Source organism: Saccopteryx bilineata, chromosome 7, assembly GCF_036850765.1.
Source record: "Saccopteryx bilineata isolate mSacBil1 chromosome 7, mSacBil1_pri_phased_curated, whole genome shotgun sequence".
In the NCBI taxonomy this organism is placed as follows: Eukaryota; Metazoa; Chordata; class Mammalia; order Chiroptera; family Emballonuridae; genus Saccopteryx; species Saccopteryx bilineata.
Window position 1 is genome coordinate 33,985,470 of NC_089496.1, and position 18,112 is coordinate 34,003,581.

The window sequence follows — 18,112 nt, forward strand, 5'->3', positions numbered from 1 at the left end:
GAAAACATTTTATGGATTTCATGGAAGAAAAGATACTGGAGAATCCCTCTATCTGCCATTTTTGTTTAGTGTTTAACAAAATACATGCTTGAACTCTCATTACCTAAAGTGAACTGCTTGTAATTTGCTTAGCTGTTATTAATAGACGCTCAGTTTTCAGAAAGTGTGTTTTAAAAACATTTCAGAAAGATTTCCAATGATTAAAGCAGAAAAACAACAGGACTGAATTAACTGAAGACTGAAACATAAAAAAAAGTAAAAGAATTAACTGGAGACTAGAATATACTTTAAAGAATTATTGAAAGAAAAATACCTCAAATCCATCAATAGTAATGATTTAACCGAATGACAACTGAACTATGAAAAAGAAAATCTACATAGTATAGATCCATAGGAAACTGATGGTAATTTAGACAAAACTCTCAACATCATTGAAGGCAATAGTCATCTATAAAATAAGAGGACAATAAGTACCTGCCTATCTGCTTACCAGAATTGTGAGGATGAAAATAATATGTGACAGTTATTTATCACATGTAATCCACATAAACAACTTTTCTTTACCACATGATGTTTTCTCCTGTTTCATGACTTAGTGTATGGTTATACTTATATTCATTAATGTTAAATATAATACAAAAACCATATTAAATTGGAAGGCTAAAAGGTAGATGTATATTTGAACGGAATCAGAGCTTTAAAAACAATAAATAACATGTTTTACATTCTTATATATGAAAATGAAAAACAAAATCTATTAGAGATCCTGTCAAAATAACTGAAGTGTTAGTATAAATGGAAAATTTAGTATGAATGGAAAAAGATAAAGAAAATATAGATATGAGAATGGATTTTACTTTTATGTACAATATGCACAAGTATTACTAATCAAGGGATAAACACAAGAAGGACATACATTCTGGAGATTTAACTACAATTAACACTGGAATTAAACCACAAAAGATTAAGTCTGTATTCTATAAACAAATAACAAGAGAAACCTTGTGATTTAGATACCATTCAATCTTGATTATGATATTATAGCATTATAAACTTGTACTAGTTTAAATGTCATGTATAATTGATATAAATATTTGATATCAAGAACTACCAAGCAATAGGAAAATGAATATTATTTATTTGTTCATGTATATAATTTTGACAGAATAGTTTATAGTGCTCAAGACCTATCTGACACATCATAGAAAACAAATTTGCCAAAGAAACCAATTTTGCCTAAATTAGCTTCCTAAGAACACTTAATAAATAAAATATAATAATTTCACTGGGTGATCTATTTCAAAGTATTTTCATGATATAGCATGCATTTGATACACGTATTCAAAGCAGAGAATAGAGACAAAAGAGAAATTACATGTCTTCATATGCAAGGGTTCTTTAACTTTATGCATGTTCTTTAACTTTACACCAAGTGAGAAAGTCATTGTTTATTAACCATTCAGTTAAAAGAAATTTTAAAACTTCAAGAATGAATTATAATATAAAGAAGGACTTGTTAGCATTCTGATTTGAATAACCAACTAGAAAAATACATCTTTGCAACAAATAAATGTGAATATGAACTAGGTATTAGATATTTTAGAAATCAATGTTAATTTTGTTGGATGCGATAATGGAATGGCAGTTGTATCCCCCCCAAAAAGACTTAAAAGTTACAGATTTGTAAAGTTCTTCCAAAAAATAATATAATATGTCTAAAATTTTTTTAAAATTGTCCAGAAAAAAGGCCCTGGCCAGTAGAGCGTCGGCCTGGCGTGCAAGAGTCCCGGGTTTGATTCCCAGCCAGGGCACACAGGAGAAGCACCCATCTGTTTCTCCACCCCTACCCCTCTCTTTCCTCTCTGTCTCTCTCTTCCCCTCCCGCAGCCAGGGCTCCATTGGAGCAAAGTTGGCCTGGCCACTGAGGATGGCTCTGTGCCCTCTGCCTCGGGCGCTAGAATGGCTCTGGTTGCAACAGAGCTACGCCCCAGATGGGCAGAGTATCGCCCCCTGATGGGTGTGCTGGGTGGATCCTGGTCAGGCGCATGCGGGAGTCTGACTGCCTCCCCATTTCCAACTTCAGAAAAATACAAAATAATAATAATAATAATAAAATAAATTATCCAGAAAAAAGTGATATATGAGGGATAGATCGACTTAGAAAAATACTGATGAATATATAGGTGTTCATTATATAAATATTTTTCTCTTTACTTTTATTTAAGTCCCAAATTAGCATGATGAAAGTCTTTAAAATGTGAAAATGAAAAGATTTAAAGTGGCCTTAGCTGGTTGGCTTAGTGGTAGAGCATTTACCCAGCATGTGAAAGTCCTGGGTTCAATTCCCAGTCAGGGCACATAGGAGAAGTTGCCATCAGCTTCTTCCCTTCCCCTCCCCCATCTCTCTCTTTCTTTCTCTCTCTTCCCATCCCAGACTCCCACAGCCCTGGCTCACTGACTTGAGTGTGTTGGCCTTCAGGCACTGAAGATGGCTGGTGGAGTCTCCACCTCAGGCACTTAAAAATAGTTGGTTGTGAGCATGGCCCCAGGTGGGCATAGCATTGACCCCAGACAGGGGTCATTGAGTGGATCCTGGAGGAGCACATGTGGGAGTCTCTCTCCCCTCCTCTCACTTAAAACAAAATAAATATAATTTTTTTAAAAAGAAAGAATTTAAAATAGTATGTGTATGCGCACACATACTCTACATCCTAGAATAAGAAATATTGTATATGCAACCATTAACCATACCTTTTTTATTTTTATTTTATTTTTTTAAGTGAGAGAGACAGAGATAGACAAACAGGAAGAGAGAGATACAAGAAGCATCAACTCGTAGTTGCGTCACTTTCAGTTGTTCATTGACTGCTTCTTGTACATACCTTGACCAGGGTCTCCAGCCAAACCAATGACCCCTTGCTCATGCCAGCAACTCCGTGCTTCTAGCCAGTGACCTTTGGGCTCAAGTCAAAGACCAGGGGATCATGTCTATGATCCAACACTCATCCCGGAGACCCCATGCTCAAGTCGGATAAGCCTGCCTGCACTCAAGCCTGGATCCTCAATGTCCCATGTCCACACTCTATCCAATGCACCACCACCAGCCAGTGATTTCTTATTTTCTTAACAGTTTTCAACTATTACTGCTTTGAATGTATATAGTAAAATGTATATCCTCAAGTGTAGCACTTTGGATTAAGTATCAGGTTTTACATTTTCCTAAGAAAAAGATTTAACAACATATAAGGAACTCAATTTGTTACACAAAGAAGTAACATATTATTATACCTGAGGGATCAGATCTAACTTATAAGAATAAAGGTAATAAGATCTCAGAGTGAATAAATATGCAATATAAAATGCAGTTTATCATATTTATCAAAATATCAGGTATTATCAGTGAGTAATATATTCCATATTACTGTTTCTTTAAGAGTGTTTGGGACCATGAGGTAGAATATAATTAGTGAACCAAACACAACAGCACTATCCATAAAGAAAATCTACAAATTAGGCTTCAGTAAACTAAAAACTACTCTTCATCAAAAGACACTATTAAAAGAATGCAAGATATGCTACAGACTACAAGGAGTTTGCAATGGAAAAATCTGATAAAGAACTCACAGTCAACATGACATAGAAAGAGTTGCTACACATAAGACAAATCTAGTAACCCAATTAAAAATGAACAAGACAGGAAGTTTATAAAAGAAGATAGCCAAATGGAAAAACAAACATATGAACAACACAAAAAACATATGAAAAAGTATTCCAACATCTTCACTCAACAGAAAAATGCAAAGAACACCGCATGAGATTTTCACTATACCAGAATGGCTAAACTGCAAAAGATTGGCTTCAAGATTGAAGACCTAAAGCTACAGGAATTTGTATCAATGCAACTGAGGTTATAAACTGATACACTTTGAAACACTTTTGGCAGTAGCTACTAAGGCTCAACATAAATCTACCTGTGTCTAATAATACTCTCTTAGGTATATATTTATATATATATATTTTTTTTTCAAGAGAAAGGATTGCATATGCTCACCAAAAGACATATATATGAATGATCAAAGCAGCTTCATTCATAGCACCAAAAACTGAAAAAATTCAAATGTTCATTAGCAGGTAATGGATGAAGAAATTGTGGCATAGTCATACAATGAAATACTATGCAGTAAAAACAAGGAACAAACTACTAACACATGCAGAAACATAGATGGTCACACAGTTGTGAGTAAAGGAAGCCAAGCACATAAGAATATGTTGTACCGAATATGAATTTCAAGATCAGACCAAACTGACAGTGAAAGAATGCCTTTCTGCTGATAGATGAGGGAATGTTACTGACTGAGAAAGGGCACTAGTAACCAGCTATGGTACTGGAAATATTTTATATCTTGCTCTGCGCGGTGGTGATTTGACCCCATACATCTGCAGAATTCACCAAGCTGTACATCTAAGATTTTTGCATTATAATATGTGCATATCCACTAAAAGCTTTAAAAATGTAAGGGCGTCAACCAATGGTATACAAATTAAAATATTTGAACAGATCTGGCTTCCTGTTTCAGCAGACATTGGAGAATGTGTTTCAATGTCATAGGATAAATAGTTCCACATGAGTGAGGGAAGGAATGACAAGTTTGGGGCCCCATCAGGAGTAGTTGCTAGCACGACAGTAACCTCCTATCAAAACATCCACTGGTATCAAACTAGAAGCAAAAGGTGAATTCCATCCTAGTGGCTACACTGTCTGCCCGGAGCTTTAGGGCCTTCCGATAGACTCCACGTACTTCCTAAAATGACTTTAGAAGAAAAGACATAAGGATTTCCAAACTGCTATCAGAGGCAAGTTGATCCCTAAACTCAGGATCAGCTCCCAATCTGGCCAAAAATCTAATTACTCGGGCAATGCTTGAAAACAACACAGATTCCTAGACCCCCAGTGCTATAGGTTGAATTGTGTCCCACACAAAAATTCATGTATTGAAGTCCTAACCCCAGTACCTCACGTGTGCCCTTATGTGGTAGACTAATTAAGACGTCATTAGGGTGGGATCTATTCCAATGTGTCTAATGCCGTTATAAAAAGGAGGAATGAGGATACGGAGACACTCTCAGGAGAATGCCACGTGAAGATGAAGGCAGAGATCACAGAGATGCTGCTACAAACCAAGGAGGGCTGAATGATTGCCGGCAAGCCCCCGGAAGTTAGGAGAATGGTAGAGAAGAGATTCTCTCTCACAGCGTGCAGAACGCTGCCCACACCTTCACCTCAGACTTCTAGTCTCCAGAACACTGAGACAATAAATCTCTGCTGTTTTAAGCCAACCAGTGTGTGGTAACTGATATATATAAACACACTACTCCCAGAAACTCTGACTCCATAAGGCTGGGATATATATCAGGACTCTCTCCTTTACACAATTTCTAAGGTGAATTTCAAATCCATTTTGACTCTTTGCACCACTTGGATCCAGTGTGAGCAGCACTGAAATGGGTTTGGTACTTTAAAAAGCTTAATCAGAAATAAAAACCAACAATGTCTTCCTTTTTGTCAGATGCCAACACTCAAGAATTCTCACAGGTTCCCCACTTCCAGAAGATGAGGGCTCCCCCAACCCCTTCTCCCTAACACAGTCAACGTGTGTGGGCCTCTTTATCATGATGGGCCTGTGATTTTCTTTTTCTAATCATAAGCCAAATAAGTAATCCAATGAATTTGAGTTGGCTGGGATTTTCTTTTCTTTTTTTTTTTAATTGCTTTGTGTGAGGAAAACAAGGAGAAGCCACCCTAAAGATCTTCCACATTTTGCCCAAGGACCACGCGCTCCTTCATTTTCCTCCCTCTCGCTTTCCTGCTTCCTGGATATTCAAGATCACCAAAGTAACTTATTTATTCTTGAATACGGGGAGTCCCGGCCCGAGAGGGCTGAGCGGAGACCGTGTTGGGTATCTCAGCGCAGAGCTGAGCGTCTGCTAACAGGCAGTTTTCCAGCTCACTGGCACCGGCACCAGGGAAGGCAGCACATTCATTTTGTGCAATTTGCTTTACCTTCCCACATGGAGTTGGTGCATGTAAAAGGCTGTTAAGTACTAAATTATTCCTTATCAAATCACCATCATCTGGAGTCATGATCAACACTAATTAAATTACTTTCGCTGAACACGGCTCCAGCCTGCTTGCTGGGGCTGCGAGACATTTCATTTCGCTTACTGTACTGGCCTCGCTGGGTCTGGAACAGAGGGAGAGCTCCCGGCATCTGCATTGTTTGTAGTTTTAATTAAAGTGCATCCTTCCTTCTGCAAGTGTATCAAATCAAGTCAGTTAACTCCTTCATTTCATTTACAAAGAAGTGATGGTTGGAAATGACATTACACTCGGTCTTGATCCCAGACTTTAGACTGTTCAGGTAATTTGTCATCTGCAAGTCTTCCCAAGGCCATTCCTCCAGCACCTTTCCACGCAAACCTGCATGACCCACGACTGCTCTGGACAGTCAGCTGTCAGGAGGAGAAATGGAAAGAACCCTGGAGAGATGCATCTTGCATTTTTTTCTTTGATGGGGGCTTGACCTTTAAAACCACATCTTAAGGCTGACTAATGATGGCCGAGTTCTTCTCATGGTTAAGTTTAAGGGCTCCAAAATACCAACCAGCACTTTAAAAAATGCACTTCCAAAATAAACTTAAACCACCTATTCAAAAATGTGCTTGGGGTCGTCGTAAACTATTTGTTAAATTAGTAATTGTTTTGATATTAGATTTATGAACCATGAGACATCATCTTGCTTCTATTTTTCCACTGACATTTCAGAAGTAAGGCAGAAGCCTGTGCTGGTTCTACTGGAGCATAGATGTGCCCTGGGTTTTGAGATGCAGTAAAACTGGCATAGGAGCACATCTTTGGTTGAGGGTAGACACATAATAAATCACATTTAAACACCTAAAAGATAGATGAAAATAATGAACTTTAAAATTTGCTCTTAGTAGAATAACTTCCTAAACAATTATGACACAGGCCTTTTTTTTTTTTGGTACCACTAAATTGAAAACAGACCATGTTTGTTGTAAATGACTGGTTTGTCTTTCGTCCAAAGAATAAACAATGAAATCTATGAATCGAGTTTTGGTTTATATTTCTACAGTAAAAACAATGGTGACTTATAAATTTAGAAGAGACAGTATGTTTAACTGTAGGTGCTGACTTCCTGAACAGAGGTTGTGCTTGGAATTTTAAGAGAAGCAGTGGCTATGCTTAAAAAAATACCCTCAAATTTACATAGTATTATAATCTTTACCTATTGTATTTGATTCTCATTATTCAAGACAAGAAGGATATTTATTTTCATCTCCCCATTTTGCAAACATTTTTAAAGCATAAAGAAGCTAGGCTTATGGTAAACTAAAGATCTAGAACTAACTTGTAATAGATGAAGAATTACAGTGCTGGCTGCAATTCTTGAACCCTTGAGCATGTTAATTCAAATTTTTATATTTAGAAGAAACACCCTTATACTTTCATGAATGAGCACCACTAACAAATTGTATCAGATGTTTCTTTATCATTCATTTCTTCTTTAATTTATTTATTTGCTATGGCCCAGATACTATGCCAGCTGCTGGGGGAGGGGAGGAGATAAATATGGAGCTATAGAGAAAAGATGAAAAAATACATACTTACCATTAAGAGCTCATAGAAGTCCAATTAGAGCTGTACTTAGTTTTAATTGTTTTTTTTTTAAATTTTCTCTAATAAAGATACTGGCAAGTCTTTTTAAAGTTTGATTAATTTGGATGTGTGCAATACATATTTCTATATACACGACCTTAATAATATATTCTTGGCACTTGCATCTAAATGAAAACAACGTCTCAGAGCATTTGTGCTTGCTTTTAGGCATTCTGCCTTCTCTCAATTTATTACTGTGACCAAAGGCATTTAAAAATTCACACCACTCATATTCTACTGAAGGAAAAATGTTGCTAGCTCTCCAGCATCTAAAGTTTTCCCTAGACTCTGGTAACCAAAATGTCATCAGTGATGGGCCCCCTTCTGTATGTGGACAGTGAATGTAAATATACTGATTAAGTTGTCATGGAGTTGACCTTTGATTCTGCTTTCCTCTCAACTCATCATAAAATTGAAATAGAGTCGCAATTTGTGTGAGTACAAAACAATTACCCAGGGCTGAGAAAACATAGCACATTTTTAATTACTTCTCTAAACAGAACCAAGTCTTTGAATCAAATCTGTACATTTTTAAAGCAAAACTAGCTAGAAATACAGAACCTTGATGGCCGTTTCCTGATTTTAATGTTGAGATTTCTTGTCTGCTCAAAAAATTCTGTTTTAGAATAACCTATTTTATAAATGTTCTAGAATGGTGGTTGATAAATTAGCCTGTGGACCAAATCCGGCTTCCCACTCTTTTATCAAATGAAGCTTTATTGGAACACTGTCCCACCGTTTGTTTAAGGGTAGTCTCAGGGCTTAAGGATAGTCTTAGGGCTACTTTGAATATCAGTTGAAGAGTATGTAGGACAGAAACCCTATGACCCGCAAAGCCTAGAATACTTATTATCTGACCCTCTACAGAAGAAAGTTTGCTACTCCTTGTTCTAGGTCAGGGGTCCCCAAACTTTTTACACAGGGGGCCAGTTCACTGTCCCTCAGACCGTTGGAGGGCCGGACTATTAAAAAAACTATGAACAAATCCCTATGCACACTGCACATATCTTATTTTAAAGTAAAAAAACAAAACGGGAACAAATACAATATTTAAAATAAAAAAACAAGTAACAAGAAACTGACCAGTATTTCAATGGGAACTATGGGCCTGCTTTTGGCTAATGAGATGGTCAATGTGCTCCTCTCACTGACCATGAATGAAAAAGGTGCCCCTTCCGGAAGTGCAGCGGGGACCCGATAAATGGCCTCAGGGGGCCGCATGTGGCCCGCAGGCCATAGTTTGGGGACCCCTGATCTAGGTGATGGTCTAGAATGAAAAAAGAAAAAGAGAACACTTAAGTAGAAGAATGGGATAGTGATATCTGCTAATGACAGAGTCCAGCTAAATTGGTGAACAAAGGACATTCAATTTTGCTTTTTTTTATTAACTATGACTCTGAAAATTTAGAGTACAGCCTTGTGTAGTCAATTTATGGGGATATACACAAACAACATGATGCAAAACAGACACAATATTGAGGCTCTAAAACTCAACAAATTTATGTGCTTTGAAAATTTTCAAGGCATTTACTTAGACCATGGTTATGTATAATGTGGAGAATTTTTTACACTTGTCTACAAAACACAACTGAGAATGTCAAAACAAATCATTCTGTGGACACTGAAGTGCTTGTAAAAATTTTTTTCACTTGGCTGTAGCAGTGAATTTTTAAAAAAAAAAAATCTCTATAAAAGGGTAAAAAAGTAAATGGTGTACATAAATTAGATTATTTAAGACCAGGTACAAGCATGGCATGAAAAATGCATGCAGCCTTTTAGACAAACACATGTAGTTAGGAATCCACTCACTAGATGAAAAGCATTCACTCTAAGTTACTATCATTTCCATTTCAGGTGATAGATGGGTAGCAATGACCTCAATTAGTGCTCTGTTAAATTCCAGAAGCAAAGGGGAAGGCGTGTGTACAAATAAAGACACCAGTGTCACAGCCTTTCCCGAGCCATACAGGCAAGCAGCGCCATTGCTGCTGCCTCTCAGCCTCTCAAAGGCTCTTTCCAGCGCGCGTTTACCTCTTCCAAGCCCTCCCCACCCCCTCTGTGCACACACACCACTCACAAGCACACACCCAACATCCATTACTAAGGGGCCTAATCTCAGCTATCAGCAGAGTGCCTTTATGGGGCCATTAAACCATTTCTCTTGTTTACAGTGCCCGAAGAAAGATGTGAATTATGTCTGTGACAAAACAAGCGATAACATTTCTAAACGGCTATCAAAATGCAAACCAAAATGCATTTAAGGACAGAGACCCTGATTCAAGTTTTCACGACTTTCCATTATTTGAAAGCATCTGGAAAAACAATCACCTATATTTCCTAGACAAATTTAGACCAAGGCACAGCAAGCTGATGTTTATTTTTCTTTTCTTAAATAATATTCTTTAAAGTAGAGCAGTTCTAATATAGACGATACAATGTGTTTAAAGGAGTATTATCAGTTGGGGCTAAATCCCATCCCTAGTTCATCCTTTGATGTTATTTTGGCAACACTATTTAGTAGTAGAACAAACGCAAAGCAAGGGAGACTCTCGCCCCTTATGAAGCTTGGAAATTTTTAATCGAAGAGAACATTAGATATGGACAAGTTTCAGGGTTTGAGCTAATGTTTGTACTCAGCTTTGTACTAAAGGAACCAAAAGTGGAAGCCTGGAGGGTAAAAAGAAAAGAAAAGCTACTGGTATTAGAGGAAAGCAGAGCCATCAACATGCCCCTAACTTGAAAGTAAATACTCAGTATCTAAGGAACTTCCTGGGCAGTTTGGAAACCAAAACTGAGTTTTGGAGAAATCAGGCATTTCTCAGAAAAGGATATCAATTTTTTTATCCCTAATACCAAATTCCTATCAGTAATAGCAACTGCACTCTCTCTTGCAGGGACCCCTGATCAGCCAGCCTTGCCAGGGGCATACCTGAATAAAGGAAGGAATGCAGTTTGAATGGCTTCCAGGGCTGATCCTGCACGGCACAGCCCCATCCAGAATGGATGTCTACAGACTTGGAAACTAGTGCTGAGGACACAGCAGGAATCAAGCCGGGAGTCCTTCTAGCCTACAGGGGAAAGCCTTTCGATTTCTGTGACAGCCTCCCCAGACAGTGATTTTTTTTTTTTTTTTCTGAAGCTGGAAACAGGGAGAGACAGTCAGACAGACTCCCGCATGCGCCCAACCGGGATCCACCCGGCACGCCCACCAGGGGTGAGGCTCTGCCCACCAGGGGGCGACGCTCTGCCCCTCTGGGGCGTCGCTCTGCCGCGACCAGAGCCACTCTAGCGCCTGGGGCAGAGGCCAAGGAGCCATCCCCAGCGCCCGGGCCATCTTTGCTCCAATGGAGCCTTGGCTGCGGGAGGGGAAGAGAGAGACAGAGAGGAAGGGCGGGGGGTGGAGAAGCAAATGGGCGCTTCTCCTATGTGCCCTGGCCGGGAATCGAACCCAGGTCCCCCGCACGCCAGGCGATGCTCCACCGCTGAGCCAACCGGCCAGGGCCCAGACAGTGATTTCTTAAAAGTACACTCAATAATTCAACTTTCTCTACACTACAGAGTACCATTACGCCACCAGGAGAATAATCTGTAGGGAAACGCACCTTGACAGAAGGAAGAAGTAAGCAGTGTGGTCTGGTAGAAGGAGCACTGGATTGGGAGTGAATTAATCTGTACCTAGTACCTACCGCACCTTTAACTAGCTGTGTGACCATGGGCAAACTAGGCAACCTCTCTGGGCTTGGCTTCCGTCCCTAATTTACCAAATCAAGGCACTGGACTAAGCAAACTTTCCTTGTACCTCTAAAATTTAATGCCTGGGTATAAGTACCCACTTACTGATGTCAGAGAAGAGAAAAATGGAGAGATCTGATAAAAGAATTTAGAGAGCATAACTCTGAGGCCATTCAGAGTTCTACACATAACAACAACGGAGGACATTCTTGCATTTTAGCAAACAACGGACACTGAAATTCAAAATAATGAGCCTTAATTGTCACTAAAAAAAAAAGGCAAAATCAGGTATAATCTACTATATTCAAGGAGGGAGGGTACATAATGCCCATTAGGAAGGTGTAAGCAATATGGTTAACATTTAAAAACACTTGGGGCTCTCAAAGGTGTTCCACGGACCACCTACGTTCCAGTCGATGTCAGAAAGTAATGTTATATTCATAAAACAAAAAGCAGAATCAAAGAGAGTGATTTTCCTAATTTTAAAAGCATCACAAGGACCATTAACTGAAAAATAAAGAAGCCAAGTCCAGAATGTGTTGATTCATTCCTCTGAATTGTAAAGCCCAGTGCCACTCTCATTGGACATTGGCAGCAGCGGTACTAAACGGTCCTCATCTTCACAGTCTAACTGCCGGGAGAAAGTGCCTGGGAGGACACCGGCGCTTCCCTCTGGAAAAGGCTAAGACGAGGGAAGGAAAGGCCTAATGTAGGAACAATCCAGATCTAATCAGTTTTGCATTTTGCACTGGCTCCGAATCAGATCTTCCTACCCCTACTGGTCCAGTAGATGGAAAGCAGCACGACGCTATTCTTTTGGAAACGAATTTTGTACAGTGAGCCCAAACATACAGCACTTCACATCCAACTGGCAGAAACAGAACCTGAGCGAGCCGCAGCTATGTGAAAAACAGATCTCATCAACTGCAATGAAGTTCGGAGTCAAGATGCCCACCCAAACCCTCACCTCTCAAAACCTGCTCTACTTAATAAATTACCTCACTGGGACTTGTAGAAATAGGGAGGACACTTCTTCTGCAGAAATTATTTCACTTTGCTTTCATAGAAATGCTCCTTGCAGCCTTAGCAAAGTTACAAAACTAAATATTTCTTCTTTGCCTCATAGTTCTGTAATTTCTTATAAATAATGGCCAACACCCTTTGGAGAAGATTTTGTAGTAACTATTATTTCTAGCTGAGGAGGGGCTGGAAGATCTCATCACTCCCTGGTGTTTCTCAGTCTAGCACAGTGGTAGTCAACCTGGTCCCTACCGCCCAGGAAATTCCAGCTTTCATGGTGGGTGGTAGCGGAGCAACCAAAGTATAAATAAAAAGATGGATTTAACTATAGTAAGTTGTTTTATAAAGATTTATTCGGCCAAACTTAGCGAAAATCTGACATAAAGTACTTGGTAAGTAATTACTATTATATGCTTTAACTTGCTGTAACTCTGCTTTATAAATTTTATAAAGTAAAGTTACTTCCCTACTTTATAAATCACCATTACTGTGGAACCGGTGGGCGGTTAGAAAATTTTACTACTAACAGAGATACAAAAGTGGGCGGTAGGTATAAAAAGGTTGACTACCCCTGGTCTAGCACAAAGAAATTCTGAAGAATGCCATGACAGATGGTTCCTGTAGAATCGGCAGACACCAAGGGGCTAAGTCATTGCTACTGTGTAACCATGAAGACAGGTCCCTCCTCAGTCAGAAGGTGTACGAAGGTGGGCTTCTCTCGTCATGCATCCCCTGCCTCCTGCAACTCTCCAGAACAAAGCCCAGAGTTCTCCCCCTCTATACCTTCTGTAGAGATCTCTAAGAAATGATTCAGCAAAAATGGGATAGAAATATGACTTGAAATCCACTGATACAAAAAAGAAGGCTGATAATAGGTAACAGAGAAGAATCAATGCAGGTTGGAGCTTATCAAAATATTTTACTTTTAAGCCCTGGCCGGTTGGCTCAGCAGTAGAGCGTCGGCCTGGCATGCGGGGAACTTGGGTTCGATTCCCGGCCAGGGCACACAGGAGAAGCGCCCATTTGCTTCTCCACCCGTCCCCTCCTTCCTCTCTGTCTCTCTCTTCCCCTCCCGCAGCCAAGGCTCCATTGGAGCAAAGATGGCCCCGGGCGCTGGGGATGGCTCCTTGGCCTCTGCCCCAGGGGCTAGAGTGGCTCTGGTCGCAGCAGAGCGACGCCCCAGAGGGGCAGAGCATCGCCCCCTGGTGGGCAGAGCATTGCCCCTGGTGGGCTTGCCGGGTGGATCCCGGTCGGGCACATGCGAGAGTCTGTCTGACTGTCTCTCCCAGTTTCCAGCTTCAGAAAAATACAAAAAAAAAAAAAAAAAAAAGTTATTTTACTTTTAAGTAATTAATGATAAATGTGATCTTGAATTTACCTTCTTTATTGAATCACGAACACAAAAATTTCTACCTACAGTTTTATATTAACTACTCTACAGACCACAGTAACAGAAAAAATGAAGTTGAGATAATATTTCATTGCCAAAGACTGCCAATTACTAATACACCTGTCATCACTCGGAAAAGTAATTACTAAAAGGACCAGTGGTTACTATAATGTGTAAGTAGGAACAAGTAGGTAAACAAATGTTTTTATGAAATAAAGGATAACCATTTTCTCCAGTAACTTTTTAAATGAAATAAGTAATTAGTGATGCAACCACTTGCTTAAATAATAAAGTAATGAAAGTGAATTTATTACTGTGGTCTTCAGAACTAGAGTAGTATAATTTGGAATTTAAAATTCAACTCAATGCATTAGCGTGACCTTGAAACGTCTTTAAATAAGCCCAGAGGTAAGAGAAATGGTACATGGCCTACAGAGTCAATATCACCCTCAAGACAACTAAAACTTCAAAGCTATATACCATACACCAGGGGTCCCCAAACTTTTTACACAGGGGGCCAGTTCACTGTCCCTCAGACCATTGGAGGGCCGGACTATAAAAAAACTATGAACAAATCCCTATGCACACTGCACATATCTTATTTTAAAGTAAAAAAACAAAACGGGAACAAATATAACATTTAAAATAAAGAACAAGTAAATTTAAAACAACAAACTGACTAGTATTTCAATGGGAACTATGCTCCTCTCACTGACCACCAATGAAAGAGGTGCCCCTTCCGGAAGTGCGGTGGGAGTCGGATAAATGGCCGCAGGGGGCCGCATGTGGCCCGCGGGCCGTAGTTTGGGGACCCCTGCCATACACGCAAGTCTAACAAAATCCTGTAGTTCCATTTCTTCAAATGTGTATGCTTTACCTGTTATAATATTTACTTCTAAGTCCTGGCCAGAAGGTTCAATGAATAGAGTGTCATCAGCCCAGTGCAATGAAGTAGCAGGGTTGATCCCGGTCAGGCCACAAATGGGAGGCAACCAATGATTACACACCTAAACTGAACAACTAAGTGGATCAATGAGTCGATGCCTCTCTCTCTCTCTCTCTCTAATCAATGGAAAAATTTATATATATCCCTAAAAAGAATCTTTCCATCTTGATTTGGTGAACTTATACTGCTTGAAAAATCTTATTTTCTTTCAAGTTAGTGAATCCTGATGCTTGATTCAGAATTTCAACATACTTTTTCTCCAGGCTATATGTGAAGAGAGCCTGCAATTTTCATGGCCTTACACTGACCACTTTAGCATCAAAATGGCCCCACAAATAAGTAGGAAGCACCACTTACATAGCTGAAGTACACCTGTAGCATTCTGAAGTCACTCTACTGAGGACATGTTTCAGATTAATTCAGATATTATTGGCCACTTGGCTCCTTGTTCAAAAAGACCCCAATGGTAGACAATCCAAGTTGAAAATATGTTCTTAATACCAGAGATAGAAAAGTTTGCCCCCCAAAAGAAAGCCAGCTGCCAAGGCCAAAAAAAATACCTTTCAGTAAACGCCAATAAAACTTTACATTCTGCCAAAATAACAAAGGAAACTTGGAAATTTTTCTGACAATAAACACTTCCTTAAAAAGAAATTATCTGTCACCTGGGCTCAATTGATACATCTGTTAATACTAGCTAGGGTAAATCCTGAAAACATATTTTATTTAAACCAACTACTAATTCGGCACAAAATAGAATTTCTTCCCCAAAATAAATGTAAAGATTTTCTTTAAAATGGCTTGTAATATTTAATTTAATGTACACTAGAGCAGTTTCCATGAGGAATCACCACTCTTGCAGAAAAATTTTACCCAAAATATTTTGCCCTTCTTGAAAAATGTTCATTTACCCCTATCAGATTAAGAATCCACTCAAAAAAATAAGGGAGATGCAGGAGGTGTAAAAGTAAAAAAACTAAGATTTGGGAGCTGCATTTTTTAATACCAAAATAGCCATTGAGAAGGGAAAAAAAAGTTGTCATTATGTGGAAACATTTTAAAAAGTGCATTGTTCTTCATACAGAAGATAGTATTGATATTGGCCAATATCATCTCCAGATGTCAATTGAGCCATTTTGTCTTTTTTTTCTTTTATTCAGTGAAAGGAGAGGAGGCAGAGCCAGAATCCTCCATGTGCTCCAATTAGGATCCACACGGCAAGCCCACTAGGGTGCGATGCTCTGCCCAGCTGGGGCATTGGTACATTGCTCAGCAACCAAGTTCTTCTTAGCACCTGAAGGGAGACGATGGAGCTATTCTCAGCACTCAGGGCCAACTTGCCCCAATGGAGCCATGGCTGCAGGAGGAGAAGAGATATCGAGAGGAGCGAGAGGGGGAGGGGTGGAGAAACAGGTGGGTACTTCTGCTTGTGTGCTACGACTGGAAATCAAACCTGAGACATCCACACGCCAGGCCAATTCTGTACCATTGAGCCAACTGGCCAGGGCCACGCCTTATAGTTTTGATGTAAGTTCTAGCTGCTAGTTCAAAGGACATCCATTTCTTTCTTTTTTTTTCCTATTCTAGAGGCTTCCTATTGCACTGTCCCACAAATACATGCCTGAAACTACATCCCAGGGGACAGATCATTCTGATCCTTCAGGAAGCAGTCAGGCCCAGTGATGGGAACCAAGGCACCTCACCAGTTACTAAACTTGGCTCCACAGCAACAGTGTCATGGCAACATTCCAACATATATCTTTTTACTTCAACTAGCTAACTGTAAATAAGGGAAAATTAGAATATCACATTAAAAATAAAATGTAGCCCTGGCTGGTTGGCTCAGCGGTAGAGTGTCAACCTGGTGTGCGGAAGTCCCGGGTTCGATTCCCAGCCAGGGCACACAGGAGAAGCGCCCATCTGCTTCTCCACCCCTCCCCCTCTCTTCCTCTCTGTCTCTCTCTTCCCCTCCCGCAGCCAAGGCTCCATTGGAGCAAAGTTGACCCAGGTGCTGAGGATGGCTCTGTGGCCTCTGCCTCAGGCACTAGAATGGCTCTGGTAGCAACAGAGCGACGCCCCAGATGGGCAGAGCATCGCCCCCTGGTGGGCATGCTGGGTGGATCTCGGTCAGGCACATGCGGGAGTCTATCTGACTGCCTCCCCATTTCCAACTTCAGAAAAATACAAAAATAAAATAAAATAAAATGTAGAGCATAACAAGGTAGCATTGTTTTATAGGTATTATTGGAAATAGAAAACTGCAGCAGGGAGGCAATAATAGTTGAAGATTATAATTCTTTTTACTTCTATCTTAGGTAGAGCATTTCCTCGTAACATCAAAATACTTATCATATACTAATCCTCGCACAATGCCAGCCTTTATCTTGTTCATTATAAAAGATGTACTAACTGGGAAATATATGCTGCATTTGAGTTCATGTCCAGACAAATCTCAATTAAATAAATATTAACATAACTAATCTTTATGGGTTTTAAAAATTTAGGATAAAATAACTAGGATGTAAAGTATATATAAGTGGATCTCTACTCTTAAGTGAGGTGGTATATTCAAACACTCCACGCATTCTTTCTTTTAAACTGTCAAAACTATATTTACTGCTATGTCAATGTGACATACCTATTTAAATTTAACCTCTTGAGACAATTAGATATGAACAACATGCCCATAGGAATGCACAGATATCATAATGCCAGCTGCAGATTACAGAATATACAGGAATAATCATTTTTCTATAACTTGGTGATCAAAGACGATGATACACGATGAGGACAAACAGCATTCTTTCAAGCCTCTTAATAGCAACGTGGGTGTAGAGTGGATTTTGTTTTATATTTCATTTTATTTTATATTCTAAAATATCATTTCATCCTTTAGAACACGGAGCTCCGCCAATGCATCTGCTCTAACTCCAGGTGGAGGGTGACTATTAGGTGTGTGTGTCAAATGCTGTAGCCAGCTGATACATTCAGCAGCTTAGACTCGTGCTTAAACAAAGAAGATTAATACAGACTTCCTTTGTCAGTGAGTTCCAAGAAACTAGAAAAATAAGAAGATAAAAAGAGTCCTTTGCTCTCCCCCTTCCATGTGTGCAAACTGAAAAGATGAGCTTTGGAGAAACACATGGATGCCACCTGCAAAACAATTGTATGCTCACAAACAGAACAGGCCTGCTTTGCATGAGCCTCCTTGCCCCTTGGAAATTAATAGGAGCTTTGTACATTGAGGGTGTGCATAGGGATAAACATTAAGTCAGATGAAGCTTGG

At 39.6% G+C, this 18,112-nt stretch overlaps 1 protein-coding gene across 10 annotated transcripts in view; it reads right to left on the reverse strand.

Annotated features, from left to right (window-relative positions):
• The window catches only part of ETV1 (ETS variant transcription factor 1), a 98,232-nt gene that overhangs the window by 46,942 nt on the left and 33,178 nt on the right, over window positions 1–18,112 (reverse strand). The gene's annotated exons all lie outside the window — the stretch shown is intronic.